We start from the raw sequence: 25302 nt of genomic DNA, 5'->3' as shown, positions 1-25302 counted from the left end.
CTGCTTCAGGCAGGAACTCTGCTGGTTTTCTTGTCCCACAACAAATAGCAACTTTAGAGAAGTTACATATTGACAGGCACTCTGGGTGAATGATTGGCTTTTAGGGCCTCATTGAACTGTGAATGTTTTCCCCCAATAACATATTTATTCGCATCCGGAAGTTTTCCCCAGTGCTTTTGTTCTGCTTATACAAGCCAGGAAAAACACGCTAATTGGTTCAGCTTTAGTATGTGTTAACATTACTTTCTCAGCTTACGTAGACCGGGTCTTTAATGTAGGTGGTATTAGCTATTTATCCAGCTTCTAAGTTTGTTCCTCGGAAGGATAAACTTCTGTTCTGCCTGCGCCAGGAGCTGGGTACCATTCCAGGGCGACAGCATGGGACTTCAGCAAATCGGGCTGCAGCATTTACTTGGCAGCTTAAACTTTACCTCTCACTTCCCTCTCCTGGGCGCTCGCTTCCAACCCCGCATTTGTGCAGTTGCATGGTTAGCTGGATCGGGAGAACTCATTTCCATCAGCATGTTGTCTCATAAACAGCTGTGCCAACAAAACACAGGGAGCAGGCAGTGGGCAGGAGCGATCAGCCGTGATGGCAGAGGGCAGAGCAGAGGCTGTTCAAACCAGCTCCGGCTGCACTGCTGCAACACATGGCGCCAGCGCTGAGCCCCCTCCTCTCTGCTTCAGTCCTGCCCACCTGTAACAAAGGCACCACAACCCCTACTGCGGTTTATAAAGCACCTCTTAAAAGGGCTACCCATTAACATTTCTGTGAATTCACATTGCAGACCACCCACCCCTTTTGCAAATCGGGTCCAAGCTTATTCTAAGGACACTGGCACTGTCCCCACCAGCATCTGCTCCCTGGTTTCACCACACAACCTGCTCAGGGGCTGCACCTAATCCCCCACCACTGTCCAGCCTGCCCCCTCCTGCCAGCCCCCTCTGCCAGCACAATTCACAGGGTTTTGCTCTGAACTGGAATCAGTGTGGGTGTTTTTTTTTAATTACAGTCTGATCTGTCTGATCCCACCCTATTTCTGGGAAGATCCTCAAAACAGTCTCAGTGGCACAGTTTGAGGGCAGCAGGCTGCACCTGAAAATGCAAACAGATGGATGGGGAAGAAGAGGCAACTGGAAACATCTTGAACTCGGCATCTGCCACCCTTTCCAGGTGTGAAGCCACAGCCTTTCTGTGACACCACTCGGTGCTGCACAATCTCCACCCTTCCTGCGTTCATACCCGGTTCACGTCCTGTGACACCACTGCAGGAGCGGACACTGGGAAGCACCAACTCCTTCCCACAAACACCCACCGGTGCCAGGCACGGGAGCTGCCCGGTGACAATGGGGAAAAGCCAGGAGGGGACCCACGGGTGTTTCCTGCTCTTCAGATCCAGCAGAGGGAGCACAAAAACACGGGATTTTTGGCCAAATGTTTTTTTGGCTACAAGCCGCTCGATGCATGAAATCCCAGACACTCTGTATTAGATTAGTTCTATAGTAATGCATATGTGGTACATTACAAGTGCATAATAGACAAAACCCCTGCTCCAAGTAGATTATTCTGTAAAAATCAATATGGTGCAGGAGATGAGCAACACAAGCAGGGAAGCTGCAGGAGAGGAAAAAGCAGAGGCAACACAGCAGGGCTGCCAATTCTAGAGATTTTATCCCATCTCCTGCAATACTAGAGATTTTCCTAGAGCCATTTCTCCAAAATCATCTTCACATAATTTCAGCTTTCAGTTTTTTGTTTGTTTGTTTTAAAGTACATATAAGGGAAACACCCAGAGCAAACTGGGCATCATAAAATTAAAGCATATAAGAAACACTGGAGAAGGGAACTGGAAGAAATCCAAAAGGGATGAAACACAGAGCTCATCTTGAGGCCTCCTAAGTCTCAGCCATAACATTGCAATAGATTTGGGTCAAGCACAAACAACTTTCTTTGCTTTCTCTGGTCCCATCTGATGGCCGCCAGCTTTTAGAGACAGGACTACTCTAGATCTCCCTGAAGCCTCATGTCTCCTTCTCAGCTTTATCCTCCAAGGAAAGCAAGAGGGACACCAGGGTATGTCACTGCCTACAACTCAGGATGCAGCCTGTGCTGGAATAAATAACTGTAAATAAATAAAATTTCAGGGTTAACCAAGCACAAAACCTTCAATTTCCATGCACAAAATGCATGGCCTCTACATACCCAAACAAAAATGAAGAGATAGCAAATACAAAACACACATAGTAATTCCTAGAAAACAGACTTAACTGTCTGTCTTTGCAGTATTTATGTTGTACATTCTTTTCATGGAAACACATAAGGCAGGTGCACTTCAGGGTATTTTTCTACTTTCACAATTGTTTTCCAATTCCAGCATTATTCTCCTTGAACTGCAGAGTATGTTCAAACTCAAAGTTCCTGTGAAACTACAGCGTGTGAACAACCCCAACTTCCCAGTTATCCAGGGCTGTAACTGGGTCATAAGTGAAGAAAGCAAAGTGCTGCACTTCCTAAATAAGCTTACTGGTCAACAAGAGTACTACTGCTATTCGGGAAAATGTACAGACTTCTATAGAGCATTTAAATAATATATGAAGTCCTTGTTAGCCCTCTATCAACTCAGGAGTTTTTAGAAACGTGGCTGGTTTTGAAACTCTAAAGCAACTCAAAATCAACACTGAGTGTATGCTTGATGAGCATCGGATGCTGTCCTCTGCCAAAAATAAGGAGTAGTCTGCTAGTTTTGTATAAAAAAAGAAGCATAAAATGTTGCTAAAGTAAGCAATGAAAAATAACAGGGGTTTTGGGGGGGGAAAAAAGAGAGAGGCTAAGCTGAAAGCATGTTGGTGTGCTGCTTTCCTGGGCAGAGACAGCGTACGGAAGGAGAGTAAAGGTGGGAAGAAAAGCTGTAAGGGGAGGGCAGAAAGGAGGAGGGCACAGGGACTGCAGCTTCTGACAACTTTCAACTTTGCCTATATCTACACTTGGTCCTCAGTAATCCATATTAAAACCAGAACCAAAAAGCAAGCAAACACGTCACACCAAAATGCAACAGCCACATTACTGTAAAACACAGACACTCCTAATTTTTGCTTGTTTTTTTTTCCCCGTTTTTCACTGTGGTAAATAGTCGCAACTGCCTCAATTATTTTTTCCGATTTTTAACAAAAATTTGCTTTTAATTGTTTTATCTGCATAAACAGAAATTAAATACACCTCAAAAACTAGCGTTTCACATTATTTCAAAAAAGAAATAACGTAACTGGAGTACACTTTTTCTCAGATGTAGGAAGCCATGAAGTTGTAATTTCTTCACTCTGAGATAGAAGGGAGCATTAGGGCTGTGTCATACCCTTCATGTATCTGAACACCTAACAGCAGCAGTGAGCAACATCCTGATCTTCAGCTTCCAACAACAGAAACATACTTTGCTTTTCCTAACTTGTTCCACAAAAATCCCATAACTGGAAGAACAACTTCTCCAATCCAGCTCTCTCTTCCATGCTGTATGTGAATTTAGGACAGGCCCGGTGCACCTAAATCCACCAGGCCAACACGCTGTCGCCCATGTCTGCTCTCCTGCTACAAACCCTCAAGTTCCTGGGGCAGCCCCACATCCCAGATTCAAGGGACGAGTCAGTAGTACAGGATCAGAAGTGAGGAAGGGGTATACACAGGAACAGGGAAATAGAACTGGAAGAGCAGGCACTTTGGTGCATTTTTGGGAAGACATACGCCACAGCTTTGCTGTGAAATGACCACCAGATGCAGGTGGTTTTGGCCTGAGCTGAAATAAGAAAGATTTGGTGTGACTGCTCTGCACAGGGGAGTCAGGCTGGGCACAGGATAACAAGCACAATTATAACTTTGGCTTAAACTGAATCATTGTTCTGGAGATTGGACATCTCTTGTAAAATCCCATTATTAGAGACTGTTTGCCATCTATTCCCGTATCAACCTTTTTTAGTGTGTTCTGTTCTATTTCAGAAAAGTTTTCCCCTTCCCTTTCCCTTATATCCTATTGTACTTACGGATCCTTAAACAATAACCCCCCGAGCACAGGCATTGAAGCGGTCAGAAGGAACAAAGGCTGCTTCGGCACAGCCAGCGCATCTGACTGACCTGACATACAGCTGCCTGGCTGTCCCTTCACAGAAGCTACTGATTTCCCTCTGCTTCTCCCATGTGTTGGATACAAAATAAACTGTAGGCAGGAGTCTACTAAAATTATACTTGAAGCACTGACCGAGGCTGCAGGTGAGTCACAAGCAAGTTCTGCAGCTAATGTCACTAAAGGAGAAGGAGCTGACCTGAAAATAAAGCAGTATGCATGGACAAGATAAATTAAAAAAACCCACATAAATCCACATCCAGGGAGGCAGTGCAGTGGTAACAGAGTGTCTCAGGCTCTGCTAAAGAAGATTATAGCCACATCTAGCACCCACCCAAGTAGTGTGCCATCAACTTAATTCTCAAATGAGACTAGCAGAACAGCGAGACAGGATTAGACATGCTTGGTTTTAACCATTCATTTCTCTCTCTGGTGGAATACTATCAAGCACATCATTGGCATCAAAATTACCACCCTTCGATATGCACGGCGCATTTTTAATTTTACATGTAGCAGTTATGTCATATGGGGTTATTTATTTTTTAATTTAAGTGGTAAAACATATTTAATCTGTTTTGAGAAAAGAAGAAATTGATTTAGCAAGTAGTTCAAGGCTCTCCCTGGAGACACTCAACCACACTCAGCAATCTGGACAGAAGTTGAGACTTAACTGAAGTCATTTTAATTGTAGGTCGTAAGAAATGTCAAGATATAAACCACCAAGGAATACTAAAAATTAAGCCATCATCTCTGAGACTAACAAATGTCTTATATTTGGCAGTAGAATACTTTTTTTAAATCTTTACAACATTGCTACTTCAGCACAGTAGCACAGCAAATGGCTCAGAGCTGCACGTAATACATTTTTGCTGGTGGGAAAAGACAATAAACAAACAAAAACTTACATTAAGGGAAAAATAGTGGAGTGAAATAAACTTAAAACACTACTGATGGGGCTGATGTATCTTTTGCATTTTGTTTGGTTACACTAAACATCTTTTTGTTTATAAACAAAAAGGTTTGTTTTCTCTTGGTCAGAAAACATTGTCCCCTAATACAGTATGAAAGAAACAATGTTGCATATACAGAAATACACCTGGGTAGAAAAGGAGCACAAAAGTGAAGAAAGATGGTTTTTAAAGAAAACTTTTAAAATCAAACAAACAAAACCCCACAAGTCTTAAACATTTTCAGAGCTTTGTGCCCAGGTTTTATAAGGAAAAACTCTGTATTTCTTAGCTAAAAAGTACTTTTTAAACACTTTTTTTTCCCATGTAGAAAGAACCCCCGACTTCCATATTACAGTTTTGAGCTAGATCTCCCATTTAATAAAACTCTATAGTAGAACTTGACTGAAATCTCAAAAATTTTCCTTTGTCCACTTGCCTCAAATAATGATGACAAGAGAGGGTTCTGACCTTAGCAGCAGAAAGCAAAACCCCCTCCAGTTTAACTTATTAAAACAGAGGAACTTAAAAATTAGGTGGATTAATTTTCAAATGAAAGAACAGTATCTAAGAGCTCTTACTAAAGTATCTAAAGAAAACATATATAACCCACTTCCTTCTCCCACATTGTCCTATTTGAAATAAAGTTTAAAGGTCAGCAATGTGAAACCAAAGGCAGATTTTTTTACTATCCCTGCATAACAACCTTTTAAACTTGATCAATATACAAATTTCCATTCCAGCTATTACCTTCCACTCATGGGAGTGAAAGTGAGAAGGGTATTGCCTCCTCTTAGTTAAAGGAGAATGGAGCTCACAGGTATTTGAACAGAAAGCAGTTCAAGTGATTTGCTGAAGATTCAGATTAATGGAAACAAGAAGTTCAAGTGTGTGGAAAGCAAAAAAGAGAAAAGTAATTTTAACATCCTATATTGCTGCCAGTCAACTCATTAATTAAAAATCACTAACACTGATTTCATTGGTTTCAGCCACTGTCCCTAGCAGGTGTGCCAAAACCTATGGATGAACACATACCTCTAAAAGTGAAGCTGGGCATTTCACACAAGTTCAAATCTACCCACTGCCAAGTCCTTTTCCTTGCCTGCCTTCACATCAGCTCACTGAACACTACCATACCCTAACCACCACCTTCTGTAAGATTTTACGCCAGGTAAGCGCACATACACGTACAAATGTCCGTCCGCACGTGGTGCGGCGTGGGGGCCATGGCCTGCTTTGCCTGTGTGTGCGGTGCCGTTGTGCCAGGGAAGCCAACAGCAGGAAAGCTGCATCACTGCGACCCAAGTAAGATGCGGGCAAACCAAGCCTTTACTGCAAATTGACATCACAGAAATAAAAGCACTGAAAGCAGTAATTGCACATATGCCCCAGAGGAAGAGTCATATCTTGGGATTTAATAGCTAGAAGCAGCATTCCCCCCCATCTTTCCTTGAAGTAATTCGGCTGCAGCAGATGAGCGCTCCTTGCTGTCTATCACCACAAGTACTCCCAAACTGGGACCCCTGGTTTCCTGGTCCTCTGGAGGGCTGCAGGGCAGGGTCCAGGCCCCCCCCCCCACCCCACACCAAGCCCTGCCAGGCTGCCCATGCTGAAACCCGAGGTCATGGGCAGCTCGGAGAGGCAGCCAGGAGCAGGCAACATTGCACAATTTGTGCTCTGTGTGGACATCTGAGCTGGAAAGACAGTAATTTCAAAACAAGCTGAAGTTTGCCTCAGGACTCTCCAAGTTTTACTGCAGGCTGTTCTTAGACTCTTCCACTGATAGCATTTGCAAAACTCAGATTAATTTTCTGTGACACTGAAAGAGGGAGGGAGAGACCCTAAACAAAACCCCAGCCCTGCCTCACAGACTTCACTTCTCACATCCGCATAAACATCCACTCGCTCCTCTCCTGTCCTCGAAAGCCCTTTCTCCCCAACACGCCAAAAGCTTTTAACCCACATTAAAGCCCCTAGGAGGCAGAGCCGCTGCTCTGTAAGAGACAAGCAACCCTGGAAAATCTCGCTCAGATACGTGGAGATGCGGCTGCCGCTGACCATGTCCCGTGTCCCTGCGACGGATGGAAGGCTCCGCACAGCGGGGCTGGCAGGGGCGCTCGGATCGGCACCTCCAGCTCTGGATGGTGTGGTTTGGTCGAGGAAAGTGCATTTTTGTTAAAGAAACGGACAGAAAATTTCAAGGACTGAGGCAGAGGCAAACATTGCCTTCTAGCAGCTCATCTCCGGGGGCGGGATGGACGTCTGAGGAGGGGCGAATTAGAGGGAGAACAGCTGTTTGCTCGGTGAATGAGTCACAGGACTCAGCTATTAATTCTTCCTCCCAAGAGAATATGCCCCCATGCCAGCCCACCCACCATCCTATAAAACAAACAAACACATAATGGAGGTCAGGGAAGGGGAGCTCAGTAAAAGGAAAAGAAAAAAAAAAAAAAAGGAAAAAATATACCCAAGTATTTAATATTTACATAAGAATGAAATGTTTCATTAATTACATACAGAATCAATTTGCAGCTATTTTCCTTAAATTTCTCAGTCAAACCCACAGATTTGAAGCACTTTGAACTGTGCTACACCAGTAATTGTGGATGAATATTTTAGATCAGTCTTGAATCACTGTATCACACACACCAAATGAACTAATAAGCTGCTCATGTGTGGACTACTAATGTGTTTTCTTTCTTTTCTAGACAGATGGAGTGCAGTCTGAAATCAGTTGAATTAGTTACTGGAATCTTCAGAAAGGCTTAGAAAAATCTTTAGTTTTACTGTTTTATTAAAAATACTGCTCAATAGGCTGCATGCATTAAAAAGGAGCCAAGAAGACACAGAAAAGCCCAAACAAGTTCACAAAGACATGAAGGAAGAGTTGAACATTTCACATGACTATAGCAACCTTCAGAGAGTGACAATGAATAGCGGCTTCTGAAAGGTTATTACAGGACTGTTGAAGAGATGGACATCCGTGCCATCTATATGATATTTATCACAATACGCCTATTTATGGGCAGTGACTTTAAATCACATATAGCGGCACATCAGTTTTGTAATCTGACAGATGTCTTCTGGTTTACAGAAGCATCTGTTGAATCACTGGGACATCAGAATAGTTAATTGCACATTGGGGGATGCTTTCAGAGATTAAAAGTTCCCTTATTTCAAGCAAATTAAGTGTCCTCACAGATTAAACATCTTTTTCATACACAAAATTAACACATGCACGCAGAGCCCAGAGATATCAATGTATGGAAAGGAAAGAATAACTTCCCTGAAGGATTATCTGTTTTCTTCTGCCTCTTGAACATCCTGCCTCACACTGTGCTCAGCAACATGGAACAGAAAACAAAGATATTACTTGAATCACACATAATTCTGAAATACAAACTAAGATGTGGCTTACACTGGCTAGGCAAAGAATACAGAAGAAGCTGCCCCGGTCAAGAACTTTTAAAAAATACGTAACAGCTAAAAACCGCTAGATGATGTCTGCCATCTCTTTTTGGCAAAATACTTGTATTTCAGAAGCTTTTGTTACTGTTTATTCTAAAAGAAATGCTGTACAGGGTGTATCTTTCACCAATACACGAGTATGATACAAGCCAAGAGAACCACCCACAAGATTAAACATGGGTTGAACAGCATTAAGTCATCCCCCCCCCCATCTGAAATTGTATCAAATGCTTCTTATTTTCAACTAGGGACTGGAAGCAAGCAACCTCCCTCTATGTACCTAGTTATCTAAATATTTGAATAAAAAGATCAAAAAAAGCCTGTGGAAGACTCCTATGAGTTTTCAACATGTGTGACCAGATTACATGTTCAAATGTTTCCAACCTGAATTTCCTTGCAACCTTCTGGCCTCCATGGCAGCACAAGGATTATGAAAATGTATTTCTTAGGAAGAAGGATCCATCATATTAACTTTTATTTGAAACAACTTAGCAGTGCATTTTTTCTTTGGTTGGTGTTCTACCAAAAAATACAACAAAATGAACCAACCAAAGGTATAATCAACTGTTTCTCAGACATGACTGAATCCATCTGGCCTGTAGCTCACGAACCACGGGGTTCCCATGGTTAATTCAATGAACTATTTGATTCCACTCAAGAAGCGATCATAAAGTTGAAGTGAGAGTGCATAACCAAGAGCACCATACGCAACTACAGATACCAACACCGCATCTGGATTCTGCTTCTATAAATCCCGAAGTGACAGCACACCACCATCTAACTGCACTCTTAGTCTTTAGTGCAGAGAAAATCAAACCTGAAGTGAGGGAATAAAAGTTCAGACAAGCGCTGTAATCATGACCATGCTTTAAAAAGGTCCCATACTTCTGCAGTTACGGCATATTCCCTTGCTGCTAAACCAAACCAAGACTGGTGTCTCAGTTGCATGAAATTATTAGCTAATTAGCTGTGAGTGAGGACAACACTGTGTTGATGCTGGCAAGCTGTGAAAAGAACACTTCAGCAAAGAAGATCAATAGCATTTTTGTCTGGCTTACAATAAGAAAACTGCTGGCCCAGGTTATGAGTTTAAGCCATTTTTCATTTGGCAGACAAGACAGCACTAGTGACAGATCAATACAGTAACTTTATGGTAGGCTGCTGCTCCTGCAGATGGCAGGGCCATAAACAGGCATCATTTTTAAAGCCTGGAGCAATCCATTACTTAGACAGACACCACCTGACCTTTTATAATATTTAGACATTCCTACACAAAAAAGAAAATCAGAAAACAAAACAGAGGTGAAAAAAAATCAGGAGGATTAGCTGTCCTCTAAGACAGAAGGGAGTACTAGCTGTTTGAAAGTCAGTATTTAAAGCAGCAAGCTTCTGTGCTGTTTGGGAGATCACAGTAAAGCCGCAAGGCTGGCATCAGGTAACTACTTATCCCTTCAAAGAGAAAACATTATTGGGGATCAGTTCTTATTTGATGCAGTTTTCTTATCTCTAGGTTATCTGGGATAACAAAAGAGCCTGTTTATTAATTTAAAACAAACAAACAAGAAACCCACAACAAAACACACAACCAAAAACACCCCCAAACACCAACACCTCAAACAACCAACTTTAATGTGTCCTTAAAACATTAGATGAGTCACTTTAACACCTGCAATTAGTAAGCACTTGAGAGAATACAGTTACAAATGGGTGGTTATTTTTTCTAGATTGTAATATACACACTGTAGCGTTTGGACATAGGGCTTGTTATTCTGTACCAGCATGAGGATTGCCTATGGGGTTCCACTATTTTAACAGTGGCAAAGGAAAACAAGGGGAAGGTTCTATAATTCTAGTGCCTTTATGGCAAGACCTCTAGTTGAAGAGAATGTAAAGGATAGCACCTTAATAAATTATTCAGGCCAGATCTTCAGCTGAGGACACGGGTGGAGCATCTGGCCCTATTTTCACAGTCTTTTTACTATAAACATGAAATAACCACAGAACATGGTGAATTAATCATACAACCAGCCTGCCTCTGCCTCCTCAGCTGAGGCTGGTTTGTGTCAATTACTAGAGAAATATCTGCTTAAGCAGGAAACTAATTTTACAAAAGCACATTGGGTTTGCAGGCTTTCATCAATACTTTTTGGTTGCTGCAAGTAACTAATTAACATTAATGTCAACATAAAGGATAGAAGAAGGAGGAAAACATTAACGAGTGCAATATAAAAACTGAGCTGGCTGCTTCTTCCTCATACAGTACTGCCAACTGCCTTCCAGTCCATGCCCGAAAACACGAGTTATTTTCACAATTTGGTCACTAATTTTACCTCACATGATGTAAGCAAACAGCACTTCATTTTCCCCTTAACTGATGTCAGTTATGCACAGCATTAGTTTAAAATACAGCAGAATAGGACACAAACCAGAAGTGTTTTGACTGGGCTTCACTTGTGCTAAGAATAACTTGGCGCACACGTACACAATGCTCAATCTGCCAATGATCTGCTTTGCTCCAAAACTAACCCCCCCGAGCCTTCTGTATATATTAAGCCGCGTCAAAGCAGGAAAACTAGGTATTGAATCTATTATTAAAACAAATTGAATTTCTCTAAACTCAAAGGCAAAGGATGGTTCCAACAGTTTCACATTTATAATCTCACCTCTTTTCAGCTCGCACAAGGGCTCTTTGTACGCAGCAATGCTCACACACGCTGGCCCCTGCGCCTGCCAGCCACCAACACTTGGTTTCAACCCAGAGACTCTGCCAGCCCAATGCAAAAATCACTGCCGCAAACACAGAAAACAGCAGCCCGCAATTCTCATTTGCGGGTGTCCTGGTTTTGCTAAAAAACAAGTTTCTCTTTCAGTGAATTTTGCCTGTCAGCTAAAGCCTTCATATTAACTGCATTTTCCTGGAGAACCAGACCCATGTTTTGGTAAACCTATCAATGGAATGCAAACATATTGATAAGCATGGATGGACATCTCGCGAGAGGGGTGACAAGAAACAAGTGACTAAGAAACTGACCAACTGTGTATAACATTCCATTCACGTGAATACTTCATATAAAAGTGGGAGACCACGAGGATCTCGCCCCTTTTTTCCCTTCTGCTTATGGCCGACCTTAGGAGAGGATCTGGCTGGTCGTCCCTGAGAACTGAGGCCTAGTGAGAGACTGAATCCAGCTCCACTTGGCTGCAGAGTCTAATCCTGGACTTTGGTGGCCGGCTCTGCAGTTGCTGAGACTTTCAAGACTGGTTTTGTATATTTTGTATTATTTTCTCTATTCTTATTAGTAGCATTAGTAAAATATCTTTAATTTTTCCAACTCTCTTCTCTCTGTCCTTCTTTCCCTCCCGATCGCCTGTCCTTAGTGGGAAGGGGGGAGAGGGAGGAGCAAAACGGGGGAAGTGGGGGGGAGAGGAGGTTAACAATACATCTGCCAGGGTTTTATTGTCACCCCGCAATCTTAACCCTCGACAGCGGGACACAAAATATCCTTACAGACGATGCCCCTGTGACCACGCTACACAAGACGCTCAAATACAATGGCTTGTGCTTTGTTGGATTTTTTTGGTTGGTTGGGGTGTGTGTTTGGTGAATTTGTTTGGTTTGTGGTGGTTTTTTTTGTTTGTTTGTTTTAAATAAGCTTATTATATATTTGGCTGCAAAACCCCCACATATTTATTTAATTAAAAAAAAAAAAAAAAAAAAAGGAAAAAAAGGAGAAGTCAGAAATAATTGCTGATGCTTCTTTTACAGTGCCCCAGTGACACTGTTTCAGGTTTAAGGTAATCCAAAGCACTGGACTCACACCAGGGCGCAGGTACCTGTCCCACAAGGCGGCCGTGGGAGGCAGATCCCACCACAGCCACCAGCGGGACAGAGCGAAGGGGACCGGGTCTCCTGGAGCTTGGCTGCAGGGACACCAACCAAAAGCAGTGCCGGGAGGAGTGACCACAGCCTGGCATGGTGCTACCAGGCTACCCAGGGAGTGTGTTCAAAGGGAGGAGAGAGCATCTGCCCAGAGTAAAAGGGAAGACAGTCCCTCGCCTTCAAGAGGTAGTAGACCACTGCTGCAATGACTCCCTACTATGTATTTTCTTCAGCACTTCAGCCACTTTTATGCAACTCCTCCACACTGAGCATACTCCTACATTTCCATTTCTTCTGCTTTTTCTTTTCTCTACACTCTAGTGGGTCTAAGTTGCAATACACTATTTTCTCCCTTCTCAGCAAGGTCCTGACCACAACTTTGACTTTTTCTTATGTTATCTCTGTCGCTGCTAAGATCTAAAACTACACCATCCCAGAGCTGTCTCTGCAGATTCCTGTTCTGGACCTTCTTTGATCAAAATCCCCGGACTTTCTGCCCTAAGAGAGTTTTAGTCAATACGGACATTAACTCTCCTTATTACTGTTGTACTATTAAAATGACATGATCCTTGTCTGAACATAGCACAACATGAACAGCTTTATAGACTTTAACACCACCACCAATGAAGTGAGATCTCATTGAGGACCTACAGAATTTCTTGTCGAAGAAATCATACCTAAGTAACACAATTCACAAATACAAGTGACCATGCAGCAACTTTGCTACTGTTCAAGAAGTTAATTAAGTAAGAAAAAGAAAACCAAAGACATGCTTTGTGTCCAACAGCACACCGAACTTCATCATTGTGGTTCCAGGTGAGCTGCAAAAACCATACACAACACCTCATTATCTATTTTTCTTCTTCTTCTTTAAAAATCTTGCTTGAAAATCTATGTCTTAATGCTTGCTTCACATCTATCCAAAACAGAAAACAAGATCTTTACTTCGTATTTTGGATACTGCACTCATGGAAGATACACCTATTTCAATATAGGCTTTGCCACTGTAAAACTCATACTTAGCTCATCCTCTGTCTTCCCTTCATATGTTAGCGAATTAGTTTGCACACTGATTATAATATCTTTTTTAGAATATATGTTTATAATATAAACTATTAGTTGGATAGTGAAGGACTAGTGAAAGGCACCATTTCTTCATTATGCATAGTGCCGTGGTCATATTTACTCCATGACGGTGACCAGAAGGCAAGATCACAACACATATATTATTATAATAATACAAATAAGGACAGCGAAATAGCACATTCACATTACACATTGTTCATACTACCATCCACCAGAGCCAATCCTTTTGAGTGTAATAAAGTGAAGGTATTATAATTAGAGAGTTCATAATGCCATTTAATCAAGTGTGGAGCTGGAGCACAGTGGGTTGTACGCCAAAGACAAAACCACATGAAGCAGTACAATGCCGAGTGCAAGGAAGGGCAGACGTATTCTTCGGGGAAAATAACAAGTTACTACAAAGCCATGTTTGTTTTTAAGTACTCAATTAAGAGAGTTTGCATACTAGGCAATTTTACATCCTGAAAATAAGTTGTTTCATAAACTGCAAATGAAATATGACCACAAAAATGTATTTTGATTCTTACAGACAGAAAACCCCAGATTTGAGTTCTCCATTTGTGAATTAATTCTTCATAGTTTTATTGGAAGAATTAATTATACTTCAACAATATTGTAATTATTTTTCAACTACTACTCTATTATTTACAAAGTGCTTTACAATAACTAACCAGTTTCCATGACGCCTCTAGAAGTCTCCATGTGGTGCAGCTGAGAGAGGAGCATCTGGAGCTCCCAGCAGCAGAACAGCAAGGGTCAAGTGAAATGGGGAGTAAACCCAATGACCTTTTCATAATCAGGTAGTCAGAAAGCATTTACTCATGTTTTAGATCAACCTCCTGACCAACCTGAAGGATGTTGCACATCTGCCTGCCCAGGACTGATGTTGTTGGCTGGCAGGAGTGAACACACCACACAAGGACCCGGATGACAACGGCTGCAGCTGCTGCTCATCATTCCCCTTCTGACACATCAAAGACATCCAGCATGAATCTCTAGCAAAACAGACTAAAGACTACCCCTGTCCTAAGTAGCCCTGGTTTTAAACAAACCATAACATTTTTTGGAAAACCTGAAAAATAGATTCCATTTTATGTTTGGAGAAACTTGCTTGACAAACACAGTAAGTCAGGAGCAAAACCACTGAATGTTGCCAGAAAAAACACATGGGATATGGGGCACAAAGTGTTATGGTACAATTCTATTTACTTCATGGCTAAGAAATCCTACAGACCTCAACCTGATCTTGACTTGGGGCCTTCAGAGGCCAAATATGATTTGTCATCATAATACATAAATAACAAATATTCCTAATGTATGTATCCAAGTTAGCAGGTACATCTTACTTAACATACAAGTAACATCAGGAAAATTAAACCAGAAAAATTATGTGGCAGCACAGATCTTGAAAAATGACTCTCAGGCAAGCAAGCGTCTTCAGACTGCAGCATTATTTAAAGATATGTTACCTATATAACAGCACATTCTCAGACAACCGCAGATCAAGAAATAAAAAGGTCTGAATGAAAACAGGGTCTGATTTAACACCCATTAAGGCTGCGAAGAAGACTCCCATCAGCTTTGGACAGTGTGTTGTTGTGCCCTAGTCACACCACTACTGAGTTTCCTACACCTTTCAGCTGATTTGTGTGACAGGTACACAGCCAGGTGCCCCCAAAATAGCAAGATTCCACCTTCCATCTGCCTGAATGTTCTTTATGGACAACAGCTTGACACTCCTAATGGTCAAAAAAGGACTTTGCAAACTCAAAGTCACTTTTACCATATTGTGTAGAGTTCTACTCAATCTTTGCCATCTCCAGAGAAGTACCGTGACCAGGAGCCTTTCATTTTCAGAGCTTTTACAGACCAGTTTCTTCCTTTCCTGTCCATTGTGCTCAAGTCCTTTTTCATAGTTGCATGTCAAAAGGCAGAAAGTTGCAGAGATCAAGTGATTTTTATCATTTATTCTGGAATAGCTCATTAATTTGAGACCTTGTATTGATTTTGTTGGGTCATTTACACATTTAAAATACTTGGGTGCTTAAGCTCTGTAGGAATGAGCACCCCCAAACTTACCCTATTATCATGGAGGGGAAATGAGATACGTGCTTTGTTTCTTCCTTTAACACATTAATTTACATAATATTTAGGAAAACTTTCCCCTCTATACTCTAAAAATCTTACTTAAAATGTGGGAGAAGACTCAACATGCATAAGACAAATACAAATTAAAGTACACCAAACAAATGGCACGACAAATAGCTTAATATTTGCTCAACAGATAAACACCATAATTTACAGCTTTGAAATGGATGAAATATAGCCTGTTTTTTATTAGTGGAGATAAATGTTTGTCACCTTAATCTCCAATACGCTATTCTTCTGTAACTATGGGATATATTCTCAGTTCAATCTGTGGGAGATTTAGGCAGCCAATGTTAATCTCCGTGCAAAACTTAAGGAACATGAATCACGTCAAAGTGTTGCAGAACATTTTAGCCACAAGCAATAGCTCCCATCAAACAGGGCATAGTCAATACAAAAATCATGCTGTTCTAATATCCTTAGGGCTTTATCCTGCCAGCACTAACTGATAGTGTGGCTTATGAGAGGTAGGGGCAGAACAGAGCAACAGTAAGGACAAAAACGTATCTCAAATCCTTTATTGAAGCAGGTAATTTTAATGAACACTTCATCTCTACTGCTTTTGACTCAAGCTGTGCCACGATACTAAACTCCTTAGATTCGCACCCATTTCACTCTGCTTACTTGTGCAACGTTGATTCCATGAACATCCCGCAGGACCATTTACACCAAAGAGCACATTTGCTGTACTGATTACAGACTTCAAATGCCACTAATGCCTGTCTTTCAGAAATGTTGCAGCACTTTGGTTTTGAAAATCAAGCTTAAGATATGTCAACTGGCAAACTCAAAAAATCAGCACCCAAATCTAAACCTGGAGTTTACATTACCTGTACTTTTAATAGAAAAAAAAAAATAATGTTATTAGTTTCCATTGCTCTACTAATTTGTATTTAAAATATTATTCCCCTTATTTGCACCATAGTTCCTCGTTAATGCTTTAGTCAAAGTGAAAACCAGACAGTTGTTTAACACAAACTAAAACTGTTTAACATCCTTTTCAAATAAATGGGTGCTATACACCTAAATGCATTGCATCATACCTTTTTTTTCCCCTCTCACTAATTCTAATTTTCCTTAAGGCAAGACACTACAATAATCACTTTATTGTTACATTTACCCATTTACCAACACTAACCCTTAGAAAGTGGCAACATTTTGATCCCATTTGATTACATTAGTCTTAATAGATCTTCATGGACAAAACACAAGTGAGTTCTCTTATCTCTCATTCATTTCAGCAGTGACTATAACTTAACCACTCAAAGGGCTTTAAAGCACACACAGAGTACAAATGAAAAAGAACTTGCACTGCCTTTCACTTACACCTTTGATCCTGTTCACTGATGGGGTGACTCTAAAAAGAGAGTCCCAAGGGTCTCCACACAGAGCTGTCACAGTTCAGTGGGGAAAACGCTGCTGTGATGCTGCCAACGCAGCGCACGGGAGACAAGACCCTGGAAGCTGTTCACCAACAAGCTCACAGCCTACACAAAATCGAATAAGCAGCATGCACCTAGAAGCCCATAAAAGAAAAAAAAAATATGACTACAATTATTGACTTGTTGCTGACACTGCAGAAGCCTTGAGCTGTTAGGTGGGATTTGAGTAGAGCAAGCAGGGAACGGGACATCTTATAAGGAAGCATGTCCCATGTGCAGAAGGTGATGCCAGTAAAGGTGTGAAGACTGTCATGGGAGAAGCAGGTGGCCAGAGCATCAAGCTTCATGCTGCTGGAAGAACAGCCTTCTGGCAAGGACGGTCATCTACAGGTGCTCACATCCACTGTGCCCAAGATTGCTCTGGCAAGTGAAAGAGAAGCGCACAGCTCCAGTGGGTAGCTGTCATCTGTATTTCCCCACCTGATGTCACCTTTAGAAAACAGAGGTCCTGACGTGAAAAATCAGAGTAGCCCATAAATGAGCCAACTGTGCTGAAATCTGGTTTGACTGCAGAGGTCAGGACAGCTCATCAGCCAGCTGCTCTGCTACGTACGTGTAACCAGACACTCACAGCTTGCGGCCCCTCCAGTGTAATTGCACATCTTGTTCTTTGTAATCATCCTTACCACTTCTACACTGCTGTAGAGACATAACTAATCCTCACAGATCCCACTGAGAGGCAGGCAGAAAAGTATTAGCATCCCCATTTTACAGATGGAGAGAAATACATATTACCTACGGGAGCCCGTTAATGACTGGAATAACCTGATGCACTTGTGCAGAGCAGGGAGGACTCAGCCCCGCACGTGCTGGTGGCCACCTTGGCCAACAGAGGTCAAGCCATTTGTCAAAAGCCACAGGGTATTACTGGGAGATATGGGACAAAAAGTCTCACAGCACTGAAGCAGACTTCGTTGCCAGGTCACCATACAAAACATACCCAGTAAACACCTGTGCTGGGTTGGTTTGAGGGTTTTTTTTTGGGGGGTGGGTGTGGGTGGAGATTTGGTTGTTGTTGGTTTTGGGGTTTGCTTTTAAACCAGTCTACAGTGGATTCTAATTAAAAAGAAAGCCAAATAAAACTAAAACGTTTGCTACAGTTCCTCAAATGGAAGGAAGGAGACTCCCCGTGATTTGATAAATTCTGAAAATAATTACAATTATTATTTGTTTTCTACAGCATCCAGAAAATGCCATGGCAGCTGCTGCCAGAAGAGAGACAGCTACAAGTTAAATACATAATCTGTGAAAAACAGAGGACAGCAAAGTACAAATGCCACGATGTATATACAGTAAATAATACAACAAGAAGGCAGCAGGATATCTTTTTCTGGGTTTTGTTACCAGGCTACATATGTTTTTCCCAGTGCCACGGCAGGTGGGAAAAAAAGTAATATTCTATTATTTTTAAGGTCTCAAAATTAACATCAAGCAAACGTAACTAGCTATTTCCGTGTTTAAAACCACAAATGATCAATAATAATCAACCAATCATCCAAACTTCCAAGACAATAATGAAATGATGTACCTTGTTCTTGAAGCTCTTCTGATATGCTTCAATTACATTTTCCATCTTTCTTATGGATTTAGCATTTCTAGGAACTTAAGATTGTCTTCCATTCCTGATCAGTTTGCTTTAAACTATCATCTGACACCAGAAGGCAAGGTTCTAAATAAAATTATCATCATGAGGCCAAAAGCCAAGTTGGGAATTGACCCCAGTATTATTTTCAGATCCACTGCTCTTCTTCAGTCCCTTTTCAATGTATATTTGCCCACCAAAACAGGAGTGCTATAGCTTACAACCCGGCACTGATGTTGCTTCTCATTAGCAGGAAACATTCACAAAGCCATTTTAAAAATTACATAGATGTTTCAGCCAGGTCCAAAGACAGAAATGTCAATACAGTGGGTAACTAGATAAACTTTCCTCCCACACCATCTTTAGGCTTTCCATCCTTTGGTAACGTTCACTAGAACTCTCTGCTTTAACAAGAGGCAGCAATGTTGTTTTTCATCATCCTGAAAGGAACCCTCTCTAACCATTTTAGACCGGGGTGGGAGATGAAAGGAGAGGTTTTACCTTAAAAACTAAGCTATCTGCTGTCAATCTGAGCAGCCAGCTGTTCCAACCAGGCCTTCCTCTGGTAAGGCACTGGCTGGAGCTGCACAGCTCCTTTCAACAGTTCAGCATCTGCTCATCTCATCCATCTATTAAAAGAAATAAACAAGAATTGCATGATGCTTCCTCGCTTATTTTCACACCTCTGCTAAAGGACACACTAAGGCTTCATGGAAGGCACCTCACTTCGGCCTATGTTCTGTTTGAAGATGCCAGCAGGACTCATTACTGCTAACCAAGCTTGCTCTGCCTGTATGTCAAGAAAATACAGCTTTCTTCAGCTTAGGAAGTGGATATATGATTAAACATACCTTACACAACTGAACTTAGAAGACACGAAGGTGAATTATGTGACACTATACATCCCAAATCCAACATTAACATAAAAAGTAACTGTTTAAGATAATCGATCAAGCTTGTTTACTAAACTATCTGGCTAACAGCCAAAAGACAGCAATAACAAGGGGTTTACAGATTCACTCAGAAAAACAAAAATCCATTTCCTAGAAGAGGGCTCACGATTCACCAACTCCTTGAGTCAGAAGAAACGCGGAGGAATTCTGCCTTTTTCCAGCCTTCTGTTACACAGTTTTATAGCCAAAACATATACCTCGGGATAAATCAACTTGCCTGTTTACACTACCTTTTCAGGTTTCCACGTGCACAATTTGCCTACCAGTTTTCAGGCATTATGTAAATAGTTATTAACATCATGTGGTTTCAACTAGTAGGCGAAAATGCCAGATAAAATTGTTCACCAAATGACTTCTATAGCTTTCCTTTAGCACACAAGACTAAGAAAGTCTTGCAATGATCATATGTGCTTTTTAAGTAACATCATTTCAAAAGGGAAGAATGATCTACGAGAATTTTCTTTCTAAAGACATAAAGCTGAATTTGCACAAACCACAAAGAGACTCGACAGACAAAACAGAGGACAATCTCCAAATAATCTAATATCCAAGTGCATAAACATAAAATACTTTCAACGCATTTTAAGGCTCCAAAAGATGACAACAGCAGTCCTCTAAGCTGACCTCTGCACTGCCGCTAACAATCATTCAGTACTGCAGGGATCTCTGAGCCATAATGCACTGGGTCACTCTTCAATTACATAGTACATAATGGATCTGATAAGCCTGTTACAGAGATAAGCCTATGTGTACCACTGATAATTAGAAGTCTACTAAGATGAGGTAAGAAAAAGTCAGAAAAAACAGTATTTTTGTTCTCTTTTAGAACATTAAAGTATTCACTTTTCTAGTGAAAAAATATTGACTTTTCATTGGAGGACTGTAAACTAAATTCATCAGTTATTTTTTCCAGCAAGCAAAACTATTTTGGAACAAAACGAGGGGAAAAAAAAGACAAAAGAACCTGGGGGTTAGGGGGAGGCATGGAGGAAAAGCAAAAAGAACAACCCAAACCCGCACAGGCAACTTGAGACAGTCAACAGGCAACCTGACGTTTTCCAGCTACCACGCAACAACATGGGAAGTTCCACACTAGCAGAACCTCAGACAATAAAAAAGAGCTGCTGTGTGGCAGCAGGTGAAGGTGCTGCCAGGCAGAGCAAAGCCTGTGGGTCACCACCCAGCCGCAGCCGTGCAGGAGAACAGGACACACAAGCCTCCTGCCTCAGTTTCCCCACCTGAAGCAACAACATTTACCCTCCTCACGCCAGAGCACTGAAAAGGTTAACTCATGTGTGCAAAGTGCTTTTGAAATGAAAGCACGCTTTATTTCTCTCCTTTCAGCAATGGCAGTCATCCTCACAGAAATCTGAGTAGCCGGGAGCTTCCTATTGAGCCAGTTATAAAAGTCACGGTTCTCTTGATAGCTCTGCGTGACCCACTTCTCCACCTCGAGCTTGCTGCAGTAGTATTTAAATGTCGAGGAGTTTATCAGTACATAACTGAAATGTTAAGGGGGGAAGCACATTAGTGGGGACAGGAAGCGGGAAAATTTATGACACATAAAAAGTACTGCTTATTCAGATGAAATTTATTATCGCCCATTTGAGTTAAAATATCACATATGCATGAGGCCTTAATGAAACTGTAATCCAGAGGGGCACAAGGGAGAAGACTGAGCAAGCTGCGTGCTTGTGCGGAGAGGATGCGCTCCTGCAGCCAGGCAGGCGGAGCGGTGATGGGCTGCGTGTTTACACGGGTGTTTGGGACCGGCATCGGCAGCGTAACAGAGATCCCAACAGCCCTGGAAGTTAATGGAAGTGAGTCGTGGAAACAAACTGACAAAGGAAGACGTAACAAAGGTTTCAAATCTATTCAATATTAGACATTGTGGGGTGAAGGCACAATGAATCACAGCTGACTGGCACAACAGTAGCTCTTGTTGCCTCCATGCACAGCAAGTAGCAACAGAGAAACCCAAACCCTGCAGGAAGCTTCAAGGGTTTCCAAGACAAAAACATGAAAACAACCATTTCCATAGAAAGCACTCTTCCACAAATTGCTTAAACAAAGTGCGTTTAGTCCTTCCCATCCCTTACACAGAGTGGCTGTGGAGGCTCCCACTTATCCTTCCTATAGCTGAGGCACAGCTAGTGCCGCTTGTCTGCAGACAGAGGAGCAGGACAGCACCTGGACGCCTGTTCAGTCCCATGACACTTGTAGCACACTCACAAAGCACACAAGCAGAGCACACAGACTGACTATGGCCCTTTCTGCTGAGGCTGCCACTGACTCACTAGCCAAGACACACACACACACACATCACCCTGCAAAAGACGCACTAGAAGTGGGGTTTTGCGTCTTGTTTTCAGAGACTTCTTCCTGCACTGCTGTCTCCATCCCCTCTCACCCACTCCTGACCAGCACAGAACTGTACAAGGGGACTTTGCATTAATAGCCTGCTGCCGGCATCGCTGTTTCCGAAGTAAAGGCAGCAACATCAAAAGACATCAGGCTAGCTTGTTTCACAAATTTTGAATTCCTTCAAAACCACCTTTCCCCTGTAGTTCACTTTGCAAGTACAACATGTACTACACAGAACTTGGGGTTCAGTTCAACACCGCTACTCCATGAAAAATTTCAAATACTGCATTAAGGAAGTAATGGTTCAAAGCACCTATTATCAGTTGACTATGTCACCAAAAATATCCTCACTGAATATTTCTTTCCTAGATTAAGTCATGATCAAATATTTCTGGACAGCAAAACAGACAGCTTGAGCACCAGTTAACTTGGCAGGCTGAAGGGAGCGTGACAGCAGATGTAGGAGCTGCTACTGCATCAACAGTTCACACAGTGTGGTACAGAGACCTGAACCTCGGGGACCAGCAGCGACGGTTGTTTTTGTGATGGCCACATCAGCTGCTCTCCTGGTAAGGCTTCTCCTGGCATGCTCTATCTCATCTCGTTTAAAAACAAACAAGCACACACACCAATCTTCCTCTACTTCTTTATTGAGAAAAGAGTTAAACCACAAAAAGCTATACTGATGCTAAAAGCCGTGACATAAACAAAGCATGACATATGTTCCTGCAGAACACAAGACAGATGGTCAGAGACAGACAAACTTAACTCTGATTTCCTTCGTTTTGAATGAAGTGAAAGATTTTCAGAATATCCACATTATCATAATTAAACCAATATACTGAGTATGTTTGGCTTATGTCCTTTTATGAGCCTCATACTCTGTTAAAATTGAAAGCTGTTATTAACAGTGTTACTTTGAAATGAGCAAATATATGCCTTATTTTCCAACAGTAAACATAGCAAATTCATAAACCAATAAATGCATTTGTAACTAGCATAAAAAATTCCTGGGGATGTATTTCTGAGCATCCAACATGAACTCTCCCTTCAGAAAGACTCATTTCTCCATACGTACACACATACACAATCACAGGTATAGTTAGAGCTGTGTCTAACACATAGGACAGAATTGGCAACAACGGACAGAATTTAGGTCTTTGAAATGACTATACCTTACAAAGACGAGAGTGTTGGCAGCTGAGCAGGTAATAAGCCTTATTAAAATGCAAGTTCACAACAGCTAACTCGTATTAATACTTTCACATTACTATTTTATAAAACATAGCATATGCCTCCCGTACCAAAAACATGAACTTTTCAGAAAATATAGTCAAAGTGCAAGAAACGAGATGGCTTGGCATGGGTAAATATTTAAAACACAAGTAAATAAACAGAACAGCCAAAAGACCAGGTTTTATCCTCCTTTAAGTTCCTTAGTTCAGCATAATACCATTTGTAGCAGCTTTGAGTTATCATACCAAATGTATAATTTCACAATGAGTTTTGAGCAACATTTACTTCTCCTGGAGTTTGACAGTTATCTGAAAACTACTCCTTTCACTCTTTTTCAGCTTCCAAGCAGAGTTTTAGCCTGTTTGCAGACAGTATCTAGAATACATGCCCACAGAAGCTGCAACAGCCAGTAGACAAAGGATTTTCCTCTAGACATCTTGAAAAATTCCAATAGCTTGACTTGCTATATACAAACACCTTACATCAGCGGCACTGTTTGGTAAGCAATGCTGCCTCTCTGAGTCTAGACGAGCACTACGGTACTAATTCAAAATGTCTACAAAGGGACAAGGTGTCCAGCTCCTGGGCAGCCGTGGGCTTGGTGGCACCGCCGCGAGCTCTGCAGTAAAACAAACAGCTCGTTACTGGGCTTTGAATTGTTGGCATCCTTTTCAAACTCTCGCTCAAATAAGGAAGCACCCCTAGACAAGCAGAGGAGTGCACACAAACACACACGCCTGCAAAAAGTAGATGCTGTGATTGTGCTAACGAGACAGAAATAGCAGCATGACCGAGACCCGAGTACATGATATGACATGTGCAGCTGTCTAAATAGCTCTGCTGCCGGTGTCACTGCCTGCTAATGGCATTCCCTTCTGCTCGGCCTCGTCTCGCCACTTCACACAAGAGCTTAAGAATTCAGGCATTTCCAGCTCCACCGAGACTAGACTACCCACTTAAACAAATAGGAAAAACAGCCACACAACTAGTTAAGAGTTCACTCACTTTGGAAAGGATTCAAGAAAGTTTGGATCATACAGCAAGAACTCAAGTATCTCTTATTTCTGGAGTATTAAAATAAAGGTGGCAGATTCCTATTTTATTTCCATCATTATGAAGGTCGTTTTCCAAGGCAAAGAAGCAGGAAAGAAAAAAGCATTTACATCTCCTATACAGCAACATCCGACGTAATATTGTAAAAATACCAGCAATCTCTGTTTACCAGTCATCTCCACAAGATGTTTTACTGGAGAAACTACTTTCTGGTCATGTACGGCACACATCTTGTGAATTTCTGTTAATGTTTGAAATGTCCTATTACAATTTCAGGTGCATGAGCATGAATTAGAAACATCCCCAATGATTTACCAGTCTAACAGAGGTAAGTCATGATGCTGAGATGCCTCTTAATTTTACAGACCTCACCTTAATTTCAAGAGAAGAAAACCACATTTTATGTTGAGATGTACACTCTAATTGTGTTGTAATCCCAGCATAATGTGGTGGATCCAGCACCCCTGCCACTTCAGTTCATAGCACCCATGCAACCAATAAGATATTAAGAGCTAAAAATATCAGCCAAAGGACCTTTCTTCTCTAAGCTATTATGTGTCCCTGCAACAGAATGTACACCATGCTAGCAAAATCCAGATCAAATAATTTCAGGAGTTTTTGGGAGCAAGCGTGTTTTTAAAATTCTCGATGCCAAACTTGGACCTAGACTTCAGTTTCACATTCTAAACTAGAACAAAATTTTGGATAGACCGAGTCAAAAGAAAAAGAGAAGCTTATTTGTGATTAAACTGTGGCCCCATAGTACTAGAAACCAGCTAAATACACACCACTTCTTTATTAACCAACAAGAAGTGAGCTAAAACAGAGAAGTATTTCTCTACCTTGTTAGCCATTTTCAGTTAAATATCAGTCTTGTCTGGGTTTGTTGCCTGCCAGATGGACTCTGCTGCACACAAGGAACAGAAGAGCTCACACTGCAGGCATCAGCCATCAGACACTCCAGGCAATCGGACACTGAAGAGCACCAGCCACCGCTGCACCTTCTCCTGAAACCTCCAGACAGGCAGCAG

The 25302-nt window shown here is 41.7% G+C and overlaps 1 protein-coding gene across 9 annotated transcripts in view; it reads right to left on the bottom strand.

Annotated features, from left to right (window-relative positions):
• Window positions 1–25302, bottom strand: part of ZMIZ1 (zinc finger MIZ-type containing 1) — a 346761-nt gene that overhangs the window by 226199 nt on the left and 95260 nt on the right. The window lies entirely within an intron of this gene.

This window comes from Streptopelia decaocto (assembly GCF_964273445.1).
Source record: "Streptopelia decaocto genome assembly, chromosome: 5".
Lineage (NCBI taxonomy): Eukaryota > Metazoa > Chordata > Aves > Columbiformes > Columbidae > Streptopelia > Streptopelia decaocto.
This window is presented reverse-complemented; position numbering and strand designations above follow the sequence as displayed.